Genomic DNA, 16,865 nt, shown 5'->3' on the forward strand with positions numbered 1-16,865 from the left:
GTCACATGTGGTGAACACTGTATCTACTTCTTAAATCACATGTGTAGAAGCATCACCTATGATATGTTGATATCTAAATATTCTTCTAATCTGTTTAAAAATGACACAATGGTAACACGTTTTGTGAAAAAGTTGCAACCGTGTGTGTGTTCATAATGTGTTTAGTTGTGTTCAACATGTTCAGACAATTGTGTAAGATTGTGCAAGTCAATAAAATGTTGGTCAAATAAATTATCAGAGTTCATGTATCATTACAATCATTTTTATTTAGTCAAGCAAGGGGTTTTAGTCAAACAATAACATAGTCTGTGGTGGTAGCGATGGTTGATAATGACACTTTTACGGGCGACTATGGCAAGAACCCATTCAATTTTAAGAATTATAATCTAGAATATCTGGCAATATATGTTGACGGTGTCCAGTTCCCCACCAAACCATTACAACCGGACTTCCCTAATGGTTGCGTGACTCGTGAATTCTATCAACTGGTGTTATCAACAGGGAGACATTTAAAGAACAGTGCTATGGCCATTGATCGAAACGATTTCCTGAGACGGTACACTCTTTATGCATTTAATCTGACACCTGACGAGGATAATAGTCAGCATCTATCATTGATCAAGAGTGGTAACATACGCCTGGAGACACGTTTCAGGAACCCGCTGCCTAATACCATCAATCTAATAATTTATGCGGTATATGATAGTATGATTGAAGTGTCCCATCGCAGACAGGTTTTAGTTGATTACTATTAAGCATCATGAATACTGTGGAACTGACAGCCAGGTGTTTTGGCTTGTGATAAACTGCCCCAGCAACCTCTACAAATAAGACCTAGTGCTATGATAATTAACACACACCCCTCTGACCAGCCTGGAGAGCATTGGCTGGCAGTTTATATATTGGAGAGAGTTGGGTGTTTTTTTGACAGTTTTGGAAATGCTCCAAATCATTCAATATTTCCTAAATCGATTTATGACTTTTTAAACATGTCATGTGACGAGATACATTTATCAGACAAACAAGTTCAGGATGTCACATCGGTCACATGTGGTGAACACTGTATCTACTTCTTAAATCACATGTGTAGAAGCATCACCTATGATATGTTGATATCTAAATATTCTTCTAATCTGTTTAAAAATGACACAATGGTAACACGTTTTGTGAAAAAGTTGCAACCGTGTGTGTGTTCATAATGTGTTTAGTTGTGTTCAACATGTTCAGACAATTGTGTAAGATTGTGCAAGTCAATAAAATGTTGGTCAAATAAATTATCAGAGTTCATGTATCATTACAATCATTTTTATTTAGTCAAGCAAGGGGTTTTAGTCAAACAATAACATAGTCTGTGGTGGTAGCGATGGTTGATAATGACACTTTTACGGGCGACTATGGCAAGAACCCATTCAATTTTAAGAATTATAATCTAGAATATCTGGCAATATATGTTGACGGTGTCCAGTTCCCCACCAAACCATTACAACCGGACTTCCCTAATGGTTGCGTGACTCGTGAATTCTATCAACTGGTGTTATCAACAGGGAGACATTTAAAGAACAGTGCTATGGCCATTGATCGAAACGATTTCCTGAGACGGTACACTCTTTATGCATTTAATCTGACACCTGACGAGGATAATAGTCAGCATCTATCATTGATCAAGAGTGGTAACATACGCCTGGAGACACGTTTCAGGAACCCGCTGCCTAATACCATCAATCTAATAATTTATGCGGTATATGATAGTATGATTGAAGTGTCCCATCGCAGACAGGTTTTAGTTGATTACTATTAAGCATCATGAATACTGTGGAACTGACAGCCAGGTGTTTTGGCTTGTGATAAACTGCCCCAGCAACCTCTACAAATAAGACCTAGTGCTATGATAATTAACACACACCCCTCTGACCAGCCTGGAGAGCATTGGCTGGCAGTTTATATATTGGAGAGAGTTGGGTGTTTTTTTGACAGTTTTGGAAATGCTCCAAATCATTCAATATTTCCTAAATCGATTTATGACTTTTTAAACATGTCATGTGACGAGATACATTTATCAGACAAACAAGTTCAGGATGTCACGTCGGTCACATGTGGTGAACACTGTATCTACTTCTTAAATCACATGTGTAGAAGCATCACCTATGATATGTTGATATCTAAATATTCTTCTAATCTGTTTAAAAATGACACAATGGTAACACGTTTTGTGAAAAAGTTGCAACCGTGTGTGTGTTCATAATGTGTTTAGTTGTGTTCAACATGTTCAGACAATTGTGTAAGATTGTGCAAGTCAATAAAATGTTGGTCAAATAAATTATCAGAGTTCATGTATCATTACAATCATTTTTATTTAGTCAAGCAAGGGGTTTTAGTCAAACAATAACATAGTCTGTGGTGGTAGCGATGGTTGATAATGACACTTTTACGGGCGACTATGGCAAGAACCCATTCAATTTTAAGAATTATAATCTAGAATATCTGGCAATATATGTTGACGGTGTCCAGTTCCCCACCAAACCATTACAACCGGACTTCCCTAATGGTTGCGTGACTCGTGAATTCTATCAACTGGTGTTATCAACAGGGAGACATTTAAAGAACAGTGCTATGGCCATTGATCGAAACGATTTCCTGAGACGGTACACTCTTTATGCATTTAATCTGACACCTGACGAGGATAATAGTCAGCATCTATCATTGATCAAGAGTGGTAACATACGCCTGGAGACACGTTTCAGGAACCCGCTGCCTAATACCATCAATCTAATAATTTATGCGGTATATGATAGTATGATTGAAGTGTCCCATCGCAGACAGGTTTTAGTTGATTACTATTAAGCATCATGAATACTGTGGAACTGACAGCCAGGTGTTTTGGCTTGTGATAAACTGCCCCAGCAACCTCTACAAATAAGACCTAGTGCTATGATAATTAACACACACCCCTCTGACCAGCCTGGAGAGCATTGGCTGGCAGTTTATATATTGGAGAGAGTTGGGTGTTTTTTTGACAGTTTTGGAAATGCTCCAAATCATTCAATATTTCCTAAATCGATTTATGACTTTTTAAACATGTCATGTGACGAGATACATTTATCAGACAAACAAGTTCAGGATGTCACGTCGGTCACATGTGGTGAACACTGTATCTACTTCTTAAATCACATGTGTAGAAGCATCACCTATGATATGTTGATATCTAAATATTCTTCTAATCTGTTTAAAAATGACACAATGGTAACACGTTTTGTGAAAAAGTTGCAACCGTGTGTGTGTTCATAATGTGTTTAGTTGTGTTCAACATGTTCAGACAATTGTGTAAGATTGTGCAAGTCAATAAAATGTTGGTCAAATAAATTATCAGAGTTCATGTATCATTACAATCATTTTTATTTAGTCAAGCAAGGGGTTTTTTTTAGTCAAACAATAACATAGTCTGTGGTGGTAGCGATGGTTGATAATGACACTTTTACGGGCGACTATGGCAAGAACCCATTCAATTTTAAGAATTATAATCTAGAATATCTGGCAATATATGTTGACGGTGTCCAGTTCCCCACCAAACCATTACAACCGGACTTCCCTAATGGTTGCGTGACTCGTGAATTCTATCAACTGGTGTTATCAACAGGGAGACATTTAAAGAACAGTGCTATGGCCATTGATCGAAACGATTTCCTGAGACGGTACACTCTTTATGCATTTAATCTGACACCTGACGAGGATAATAGTCAGCATCTATCATTGATCAAGAGTGGTAACATACGCCTGGAGACACGTTTCAGGAACCCGCTGCCTAATACCATCAATCTAATAATTTATGCGGTATATGATAGTATGATTGAAGTGTCCCATCGCAGACAGGTTTTAGTTGATTACTATTAAGCATCATGAATACTGTGGAACTGACAGCCAGGTGTTTTGGCTTGTGATAAACTGCCCCAGCAACCTCTACAAATAAGACCTAGTGCTATGATAATTAACACACACCCCTCTGACCAGCCTGGAGAGCATTGGCTGGCAGTTTATATATTGGAGAGAGTTGGGTGTTTTTTTGACAGTTTTGGAAATGCTCCAAATCATTCAATATTTCCTAAATCGATTTATGACTTTTTAAACATGTCATGTGACGAGATACATTTATCAGACAAACAAGTTCAGGATGTCACATCGGTCACATGTGGTGAACACTGTATCTACTTCTTAAATCACATGTGTAGAAGCATCACCTATGATATGTTGATATCTAAATATTCTTCTAATCTGTTTAAAAATGACACAATGGTAACACGTTTTGTGAAAAAGTTGCAACCGTGTGTGTGTTCATAATGTGTTTAGTTGTGTTCAACATGTTCAGACAATTGTGTAAGATTGTGCAAGTCAATAAAATGTTGGTCAAATAAATTATCAGAGTTCATGTATCATTACAATCATTTTTATTTAGTCAAGCAAGGGGTTTTAGTCAAACAATAACATAGTCTGTGGTGGTAGCGATGGTTGATAATGACACTTTTACGGGCGACTATGGCAAGAACCCATTCAATTTTAAGAATTATAATCTAGAATATCTGGCAATATATGTTGACGGTGTCCAGTTCCCCACCAAACCATTACAACCGGACTTCCCTAATGGTTGCGTGACTCGTGAATTCTATCAACTGGTGTTATCAACAGGGAGACATTTAAAGAACAGTGCTATGGCCATTGATCGAAACGATTTCCTGAGACGGTACACACTTTATGCACTTAATCTGACACCTGACGAGGATAATAGTCAGCATCTATCATTGATCAAGAGTGGTAACATACGCCTGGAGACACGTTTCAGGAACCCGCTGCCTAATACCATCAATCTAATAATTTATGCGGTATATGATAGTATGATTGAAGTGTCCCATCGCAGACAGGTTTTAGTTGATTACTATTAAGCATCATGAATACTGTGGAACTGACAGCCAGGTGTTTTGGCTTGTGATAAACTGCCCCAGCAACCTCTACAAATAAGACCTAGTGCTATGATAATTAACACACACCCCTCTGACCAGCCTGGAGAGCATTGGCTGGCAGTTTATATATTGGAGAGAGTTGGGTGTTTTTTTGACAGTTTTGGAAATGCTCCAAATCATTCAATATTTCCTAAATCGATTTATGACTTTTTAAACATGTCATGTGACGAGATACATTTATCAGACAAACAAGTTCAGGATGTCACATCGGTCACATGTGGTGAACACTGTATCTACTTCTTAAATCACATGTGTAGAAGCATCACCTATGATATGTTGATATCTAAATATTCTTCTAATCTGTTTAAAAATGACACAATGGTAACACGTTTTGTGAAAAAGTTGCAACCGTGTGTGTGTTCATAATGTGTTTAGTTGTGTTCAACATGTTCAGACAATTGTGTAAGATTGTGCAAGTCAATAAAATGTTGGTCAAATAAATTATCAGAGTTCATGTATCATTACAATCATTTTTATTTAGTCAAGCAAGGGGTTTTTTTTTGTCAAACAATAACATAGTCTGTGGTGGTAGCGATGGTTGATAATGACACTTTTACGGGCGACTATGGCAAGAACCCATTCAATTTTAAGAATTATAATCTAGAATATCTGGCAATATATGTTGACGGTGTCCAGTTCCCCACCAAACCATTACAACCGGACTTCCCTAATGGTTGCGTGACTCGTGAATTCTATCAACTGGTGTTATCAACAGGGAGACATTTAAAGAACAGTGCTATGGCCATTGATCGAAACGATTTCCTGAGACGGTACACTCTTTATGCATTTAATCTGACACCTGACGAGGATAATAGTCAGCATCTATCATTGATCAAGAGTGGTAACATACGCCTGGAGACACGTTTCAGGAACCCGCTGCCTAATACCATCAATCTAATAATTTATGCGGTATATGATAGTATGATTGAAGTGTCCCATCGCAGACAGGTTTTAGTTGATTACTATTAAGCATCATGAATACTGTGGAACTGACAGCCAGGTGTTTTGGCTTGTGATAAACTGCCCCAGCAACCTCTACAAATAAGACCTAGTGCTATGATAATTAACACACACCCCTCTGACCAGCCTGGAGAGCATTGGCTGGCAGTTTATATATTGGAGAGAGTTGGGTGTTTTTTTGACAGTTTTGGAAATGCTCCAAATCATTCAATATTTCCTAAATCGATTTATGACTTTTTAAACATGTCATGTGACGAGATACATTTATCAGACAAACAAGTTCAGGATGTCACGTCGGTCACATGTGGTGAACACTGTATCTACTTCTTAAATCACATGTGTAGAAGCATCACCTATGATATGTTGATATCTAAATATTCTTCTAATCTGTTTAAAAATGACACAATGGTAACACGTTTTGTGAAAAAGTTGCAACCGTGTGTGTGTTCATAATGTGTTTAGTTGTGTTCAACATGTTCAGACAATTGTGTAAGATTGTGCAAGTCAATAAAATGTTGGTCAAATAAATTATCAGAGTTCATGTATCATTACAATCATTTTTATTTAGTCAAGCAAGGGGTTTTTTTTAGTCAAACAATAACATAGTCTGTGGTGGTAGCGATGGTTGATAATGACACTTTTACGGGCGACTATGGCAAGAACCCATTCAATTTTAAGAATTATAATCTAGAATATCTGGCAATATATGTTGACGGTGTCCAGTTCCCCACCAAACCATTACAACCGGACTTCCCTAATGGTTGCGTGACTCGTGAATTCTATCAACTGGTGTTATCAACAGGGAGACATTTAAAGAACAGTGCTATGGCCATTGATCGAAACGATTTCCTGAGACGGTACACTCTTTATGCATTTAATCTGACACCTGACGAGGATAATAGTCAGCATCTATCATTGATCAAGAGTGGTAACATACGCCTGGAGACACGTTTCAGGAACCCGCTGCCTAATACCATCAATCTAATAATTTATGCGGTATATGATAGTATGATTGAAGTGTCCCATCGCAGACAGGTTTTAGTTGATTACTATTAAGCATCATGAATACTGTGGAACTGACAGCCAGGTGTTTTGGCTTGTGATAAACTGCCCCAGCAACCTCTACAAATAAGACCTAGTGCTATGATAATTAACACACACCCCTCTGACCAGCCTGGAGAGCATTGGCTGGCAGTTTATATATTGGAGAGAGTTGGGTGTTTTTTTGACAGTTTTGGAAATGCTCCAAATCATTCAATATTTCCTAAATCGATTTATGACTTTTTAAACATGTCATGTGACGAGATACATTTATCAGACAAACAAGTTCAGGATGTCACATCGGTCACATGTGGTGAACACTGTATCTACTTCTTAAATCACATGTGTAGAAGCATCACCTATGATATGTTGATATCTAAATATTCTTCTAATCTGTTTAAAAATGACACAATGGTAACACGTTTTGTGAAAAAGTTGCAACCGTGTGTGTGTTCATAATGTGTTTAGTTGTGTTCAACATGTTCAGACAATTGTGTAAGATTGTGCAAGTCAATAAAATGTTGGTCAAATAAATTATCAGAGTTCATGTATCATTACAATCATTTTTATTTAGTCAAGCAAGGGGTTTTAGTCAAACAATAACATAGTCTGTGGTGGTAGCGATGGTTGATAATGACACTTTTACGGGCGACTATGGCAAGAACCCATTCAATTTTAAGAATTATAATCTAGAATATCTGGCAATATATGTTGACGGTGTCCAGTTCCCCACCAAACCATTACAACCGGACTTCCCTAATGGTTGCGTGACTCGTGAATTCTATCAACTGGTGTTATCAACAGGGAGACATTTAAAGAACAGTGCTATGGCCATTGATCGAAACGATTTCCTGAGACGGTACACTCTTTATGCATTTAATCTGACACCTGACGAGGATAATAGTCAGCATCTATCATTGATCAAGAGTGGTAACATACGCCTGGAGACACGTTTCAGGAACCCGCTGCCTAATACCATCAATCTAATAATTTATGCGGTATATGATAGTATGATTGAAGTGTCCCATCGCAGACAGGTTTTAGTTGATTACTATTAAGCATCATGAATACTGTGGAACTGACAGCCAGGTGTTTTGGCTTGTGATAAACTGCCCCAGCAACCTCTACAAATAAGACCTAGTGCTATGATAATTAACACACACCCCTCTGACCAGCCTGGAGAGCATTGGCTGGCAGTTTATATATTGGAGAGAGTTGGGTGTTTTTTTGACAGTTTTGGAAATGCTCCAAATCATTCAATATTTCCTAAATCGATTTATGACTTTTTAAACATGTCATGTGACGAGATACATTTATCAGACAAACAAGTTCAGGATGTCACGTCGGTCACATGTGGTGAACACTGTATCTACTTCTTAAATCACATGTGTAGAAGCATCACCTATGATATGTTGATATCTAAATATTCTTCTAATCTGTTTAAAAATGACACAATGGTAACACGTTTTGTGAAAAAGTTGCAACCGTGTGTGTGTTCATAATGTGTTTAGTTGTGTTCAACATGTTCAGACAATTGTGTAAGATTGTGCAAGTCAATAAAATGTTGGTCAAATAAATTATCAGAGTTCATGTATCATTACAATCATTTTTATTTAGTCAAGCAAGGGTTTTTTTTTAGTCAAACAATAACATAGTCTGTGGTGGTAGCGATGGTTGATAATGACACTTTTACGGGCGACTATGGCAAGAACCCATTCAATTTTAAGAATTATAATCTAGAATATCTGGCAATATATGTTGACGGTGTCCAGTTCCCCACCAAACCATTACAACCGGACTTCCCTAATGGTTGCGTGACTCGTGAATTCTATCAACTGGTGTTATCAACAGGGAGACATTTAAAGAACAGTGCTATGGCCATTGATCGAAACGATTTCCTGAGACGGTACACTCTTTATGCATTTAATCTGACACCTGACGAGGATAATAGTCAGCATCTATCATTGATCAAGAGTGGTAACATACGCCTGGAGACACGTTTCAGGAACCCGCTGCCTAATACCATCAATCTAATAATTTATGCGGTATATGATAGTATGATTGAAGTGTCCCATCGCAGACAGGTTTTAGTTGATTACTATTAAGCATCATGAATACTGTGGAACTGACAGCCAGGTGTTTTGGCTTGTGATAAACTGCCCCAGCAACCTCTACAAATAAGACCTAGTGCTATGATAATTAACACACACCCCTCTGACCAGCCTGGAGAGCATTGGCTGGCAGTTTATATATTGGAGAGAGTTGGGTGTTTTTTTGACAGTTTTGGAAATGCTCCAAATCATTCAATATTTCCTAAATCGATTTATGACTTTTTAAACATGTCATGTGACGAGATACATTTATCAGACAAACAAGTTCAGGATGTCACGTCGGTCACATGTGGTGAACACTGTATCTACTTCTTAAATCACATGTGTAGAAGCATCACCTATGATATGTTGATATCTAAATATTCTTCTAATCTGTTTAAAAATGACACAATGGTAACACGTTTTGTGAAAAAGTTGCAACCGTGTGTGTGTTCATAATGTGTTTAGTTGTGTTCAACATGTTCAGACAATTGTGTAAGATTGTGCAAGTCAATAAAATGTTGGTCAAATAAATTATCAGAGTTCATGTATCATTACAATCATTTTTATTTAGTCAAGCAAGGGGTTTTAGTCAAACAATAACATAGTCTGTGGTGGTAGCGATGGTTGATAATGACACTTTTACGGGCGACTATGGCAAGAACCCATTCAATTTTAAGAATTATAATCTAGAATATCTGGCAATATATGTTGACGGTGTCCAGTTCCCCACCAAACCATTACAACCGGACTTCCCTAATGGTTGCGTGACTCGTGAATTCTATCAACTGGTGTTATCAACAGGGAGACATTTAAAGAACAGTGCTATGGCCATTGATCGAAACGATTTCCTGAGACGGTACACTCTTTATGCATTTAATCTGACACCTGACGAGGATAATAGTCAGCATCTATCATTGATCAAGAGTGGTAACATACGCCTGGAGACACGTTTCAGGAACCCGCTGCCTAATACCATCAATCTAATAATTTATGCGGTATATGATAGTATGATTGAAGTGTCCCATCGCAGACAGGTTTTAGTTGATTACTATTAAGCATCATGAATACTGTGGAACTGACAGCCAGGTGTTTTGGCTTGTGATAAACTGCCCCAGCAACCTCTACAAATAAGACCTAGTGCTATGATAATTAACACACACCCCTCTGACCAGCCTGGAGAGCATTGGCTGGCAGTTTATATATTGGAGAGAGTTGGGTGTTTTTTTGACAGTTTTGGAAATGCTCCAAATCATTCAATATTTCCTAAATCGATTTATGACTTTTTAAACATGTCATGTGACGAGATACATTTATCAGACAAACAAGTTCAGGATGTCACGTCGGTCACATGTGGTGAACACTGTATCTACTTCTTAAATCACATGTGTAGAAGCATCACCTATGATATGTTGATATCTAAATATTCTTCTAATCTGTTTAAAAATGACACAATGGTAACACGTTTTGTGAAAAAGTTGCAACCGTGTGTGTGTTCATAATGTGTTTAGTTGTGTTCAACATGTTCAGACAATTGTGTAAGATTGTGCAAGTCAATAAAATGTTGGTCAAATAAATTATCAGAGTTCATGTATCATTACAATCATTTTTATTTAGTCAAGCAAGGGGTTTTAGTCAAACAATAACATAGTCTGTGGTGGTAGCGATGGTTGATAATGACACTTTTACGGGCGACTATGGCAAGAACCCATTCAATTTTAAGAATTATAATCTAGAATATCTGGCAATATATGTTGACGGTGTCCAGTTCCCCACCAAACCATTACAACCGGACTTCCCTAATGGTTGCGTGACTCGTGAATTCTATCAACTGGTGTTATCAACAGGGAGACATTTAAAGAACAGTGCTATGGCCATTGATCGAAACGATTTCCTGAGACGGTACACTCTTTATGCATTTAATCTGACACCTGACGAGGATAATAGTCAGCATCTATCATTGATCAAGAGTGGTAACATACGCCTGGAGACACGTTTCAGGAACCCGCTGCCTAATACCATCAATCTAATAATTTATGCGGTATATGATAGTATGATTGAAGTGTCCCATCGCAGACAGGTTTTAGTTGATTACTATTAAGCATCATGAATACTGTGGAACTGACAGCCAGGTGTTTTGGCTTGTGATAAACTGCCCCAGCAACCTCTACAAATAAGACCTAGTGCTATGATAATTAACACACACCCCTCTGACCAGCCTGGAGAGCATTGGCTGGCAGTTTATATATTGGAGAGAGTTGGGTGTTTTTTTGACAGTTTTGGAAATGCTCCAAATCATTCAATATTTCCTAAATCGATTTATGACTTTTTAAACATGTCATGTGACGAGATACATTTATCAGACAAACAAGTTCAGGATGTCACATCGGTCACATGTGGTGAACACTGTATCTACTTCTTAAATCACATGTGTAGAAGCATCACCTATGATATGTTGATATCTAACTATTCTTCTAATCTGTTTAAAAATGACACAATGGTAACACGTTTTGTGAAAAAGTTGCAACCGTGTGTGTGTTCATAATGTGTTTAGTTGTGTTCAACATGTTCAGACAATTGTGTAAGATTGTGCAAGTCAATAAAATGTTGGTCAAATAAATTATCAGAGTTCATGTATCATTACAATCATTTTTATTTAGTCAAGCAAGGGGTTTTAGTCAAACAATAACATAGTCTGTGGTGGTAGCGATGGTTGATAATGACACTTTTACGGGCGACTATGGCAAGAACCCATTCAATTTTAAGAATTATAATCTAGAATATCTGGCAATATATGTTGACGGTGTCCAGTTCCCCACCAAACCATTACAACCGGACTTCCCTAATGGTTGCGTGACTCGTGAATTCTTTCAACTGGTGTTATCAACAGGGAGACATTTAAAGAACAGTGCTATGGCCATTGATCGAAACGATTTCCTGAGACGGTACACTCTTTATGCATTTAATCTGACACCTGACGAGGATAATAGTCAGCATCTATCATTGATCAAGAGTGGTAACATACGCCTGGAGACACGTTTCAGGAACCCGCTGCCTAATACCATCAATCTAATAATTTATGCGGTATATGATAGTATGATTGAAGTGTCCCATCGCAGACAGGTTTTAGTTGATTACTATTAAGCATCATGAATACTGTGGAACTGACAGCCAGGTGTTTTGGCTTGTGATAAACTGCCCCAGCAACCTCTACAAATAAGACCTAGTGCTATGATAATTAACACACACCCCTCTGACCAGCCTGGAGAGCATTGGCTGGCAGTTTATATATTGGAGAGAGTTGGGTGTTTTTTTGACAGTTTTGGAAATGCTCCAAATCATTCAATATTTCCTAAATCGATTTATGACTTTTTAAACATGTCATGTGACGAGATACATTTATCAGACAAACAAGTTCAGGATGTCACATCGGTCACATGTGGTGAACACTGTATCTACTTCTTAAATCACATGTGTAGAAGCATCACCTATGATATGTTGATATCTAAATATTCTTCTAATCTGTTTAAAAATGACACAATGGTAACACGTTTTGTGAAAAAGTTGCAACCGTGTGTGTGTTCATAATGTGTTTAGTTGTGTTCAACATGTTCAGACAATTGTGTAAGATTGTGCAAGTCAATAAAATGTTGGTCAAATAAATTATCAGAGTTCATGTATCATTACAATCATTTTTATTTAGTCAAGCAAGGGGTTTTAGTCAAACAATAACATAGTCTGTGGTGGTAGCGATGGTTGATAATGACACTTTTACGGGCGACTATGGCAAGAACCCATTCAATTTTAAGAATTATAATCTAGAATATCTGGCAATATATGTTGACGGTGTCCAGTTCCCCACCAAACCATTACAACCGGACTTCCCTAATGGTTGCGTGACTCGTGAATTCTTTCAACTGGTGTTATCAACAGGGAGACATTTAAAGAACAGTGCTATGGCCATTGATCGAAACGATTTCCTGAGACGGTACACTCTTTATGCATTTAATCTGACACCTGACGAGGATAATAGTCAGCATCTATCATTGATCAAGAGTGGTAACATACGCCTGGAGACACGTTTCAGGAACCCGCTGCCTAATACCATCAATCTAATAATTTATGCGGTATATGATAGTATGATTGAAGTGTCCCATCGCAGACAGGTTTTAGTTGATTACTATTAAGCATCATGAATACTGTGGAACTGACAGCCAGGTGTTTTGGCTTGTGATAAACTGCCCCAGCAACCTCTACAAATAAGACCTAGTGCTATGATAATTAACACACACCCCTCTGACCAGCCTGGAGAGCATTGGCTGGCAGTTTATATATTGGAGAGAGTTGGGTGTTTTTTTGACAGTTTTGGAAATGCTCCAAATCATTCAATATTTCCTAAATCGATTTATGACTTTTTAAACATGTCATGTGACGAGATACATTTATCAGACAAACAAGTTCAGGATGTCACATCGGTCACATGTGGTGAACACTGTATCTACTTCTTAAATCACATGTGTAGAAGCATCACCTATGATATGTTGATATCTAAATATTCTTCTAATCTGTTTAAAAATGACACAATGGTAACACGTTTTGTGAAAAAGTTGCAACCGTGTGTGTGTTCATAATGTGTTTAGTTGTGTTCAACATGTTCAGACAATTGTGTAAGATTGTGCAAGTCAATAAAATGTTGGTCAAATAAATTATCAGAGTTCATGTATCATTACAATCATTTTTATTTAGTCAAGCAAGGGGTTTTAGTCAAACAATAACATAGTCTGTGGTGGTAGCGATGGTTGATAATGACACTTTTACGGGCGACTATGGCAAGAACCCATTCAATTTTAAGAATTATAATCTAGAATATCTGGCAATATATGTTGACGGTGTCCAGTTCCCCACCAAACCATTACAACCGGACTTCCCTAATGGTTGCGTGACTCGTGAATTCTTTCAACTGGTGTTATCAACAGGGAGACATTTAAAGAACAGTGCTATGGCCATTGATCGAAACGATTTCCTGAGACGGTACACTCTTTATGCATTTAATCTGACACCTGACGAGGATAATAGTCAGCATCTATCATTGATCAAGAGTGGTAACATACGCCTGGAGACACGTTTCAGGAACCCGCTGCCTAATACCATCAATCTAATAATTTATGCGGTATATGATAGTATGATTGAAGTGTCCCATCGCAGACAGGTTTTAGTTGATTACTATTAAGCATCATGAATACTGTGGAACTGACAGCCAGGTGTTTTGGCTTGTGATAAACTGCCCCAGCAACCTCTACAAATAAGACCTAGTGCTATGATAATTAACACACACCCCTCTGACCAGCCTGGAGAGCATTGGCTGGCAGTTTATATATTGGAGAGAGTTGGGTGTTTTTTTGACAGTTTTGGAAATGCTCCAAATCATTCAATATTTCCTAAATCGATTTATGACTTTTTAAACATGTCATGTGACGAGATACATTTATCAGACAAACAAGTTCAGGATGTCACATCGGTCACATGTGGTGAACACTGTATCTACTTCTTAAATCACATGTGTAGAAGCATCACCTATGATATGTTGATATCTAAATATTCTTCTAATCTGTTTAAAAATGACACAATGGTAACACGTTTCGTGAAAAAGTTGCAACCGTGTGTGTGTTCATAATGTGTTTAGTTGTGTTCAACATGTTCAGACAATTGTGTAAGATTGTGCAAGTCAATAAAATGTTGGTCAAATAAATTATCAGAGTTCATGTATCATTACAATCATTTTTATTTAGTCAAGCAAGGGGTTTTAGTCAAACAATAACATAGTCTGTGGTGGTAGCGATGGTTGATAATGACACTTTTACGGGCGACTATGGCAAGAACCCATTCAATTTTAAGAATTATAATCTAGAATATCTGGCAATATATGTTGACGGTGTCCAGTTCCCCACCAAACCATTACAACCGGACTTCCCTAATGGTTGCGTGACTCGTGAATTCTATCAACTGGTGTTATCAACAGGGAGACATTTAAAGAACAGTGCTATGGCCATTGATCGAAACGATTTCCTGAGACGGTACACTCTTTATGCATTTAATCTGACACCTGACGAGGATAATAGTCAGCATCTATCATTGATCAAGAGTGGTATAACATACGCCTGGAGACACGTTTCAGGAACCCGCTGCCTAATACCATCAATCTAATAATTTATGCGGTATATGATAGTATGATTGAAGTGTCCCATCGCAGACAGGTTTTAGTTGATTACTATTAAGCATCATGAATACTGTGGAAATGACAGCCAGGTGTTTTGGCTTGTGATAAACTGCCCCAGCAACCTCTACAAATAAGACCTAGTGCTATGATAATTAACACACACCCCTCTGACCAGCCTGGAGAGCATTGGCTGGCAGTTTATATATTGGAGAGAGTTGGGTGTTTTTTTGACAGTTTTGGAAATGCTCCAAATCATTCAATATTTCCTACATCGATTTATGACTTTTTAAACATGTCATGTGACGAGATACATTTATCAGACAAACAAGTTCAGGATGTCACATCGGTCACATGTGGTGAACACTGTATCTACTTCTTAAATCACATGTGTAGAAGCATCACCTATGATATGTTGATATCTAAATATTCTTCTAATCTGTTTAAAAATGACACAATGGTAACACGTTTTGTGAAAAAGTTGCAACCGTGTGTGTGTTCATAATGTGTTTAGTTGTGTTCAACATGTTCAGACAATTGTGTAAGATTGTGCAAGTCAATAAAATGTTGGTCAAATAAATTATCAGAGTTCATGTATCATTACAATCATTTTTATTTAGTCAAGCAAGGGGTTTTAGTCAAACAATAACATAGTCTGTGGTGGTAGCGATGGTTGATAATGACACTTTTACGGGCGACTATGGCAAGAACCCATTCAATTTTAAGAATTATAATCTAGAATATCTGGCAATATATGTTGACGGTGTCCAGTTCCCCACCAAACCATTACAACCGGACTTCCCTAATGGTTGCGTGACTCGTGAATTCTATCAACTGGTGTTATCAACAGGGAGACATTTAAAGAACAGTGCTATGGCCATTGATCGAAACGATTTCCTGAGACGGTACACTCTTTATGCATTTAATCTGACACCTGACGAGGATAATAGTCAGCATCTATCATTGATCAAGAGTGGTAACATACGCCTGGAGACACGTTTCAGGAACCCGCTGCCTAATACCATCAATCTAATAATGTATGCGGTATATGATAGTATGATTGAAGTGTCCCATCGCAGACAGGTTTTAGTTGATTACTATTAAGCATCATGAATACTGTGGAACTGACAGCCAGGTGTTTTGGCTTGTGATAAACTGCCCCAGCAACCTCTACAAATAAGACCTAGTGCTATGATAATTAACACACACCCCTCTGACCAGCCTGGAGAGCATTGGCTGGCAGTTTATATATTGGAGAGAGTTGGGTGTTTTTTTGACAGTTTTGGAAATGCTCCAAATCATTCAATATTTCCTAAATCGATTTATGACTTTTTAAACATGTCATGTGACGAGATACATTTATCAGACAAACAAGTTCAGGATGTCACATCGGTCACATGTGGTGAACACTGTATCTACTTCTTAAATCACATGTGTAGAAGCATCACCTATGATATGTTGATATCTAACTATTCTTCTAATCTGTTTAAAAATGACACAATGGTAACACGTTTTGTGAAAAAGTTGCAACCGTGTGTGTGTTCATAATGT

Source organism: Nansenia antarctica, assembly GCF_963989245.1.
Source record: "Nansenia antarctica genome assembly, chromosome: 1".
Classification (NCBI taxonomy): Eukaryota; Metazoa; Chordata; class Actinopteri; order Argentiniformes; family Microstomatidae; genus Nansenia; species Nansenia antarctica.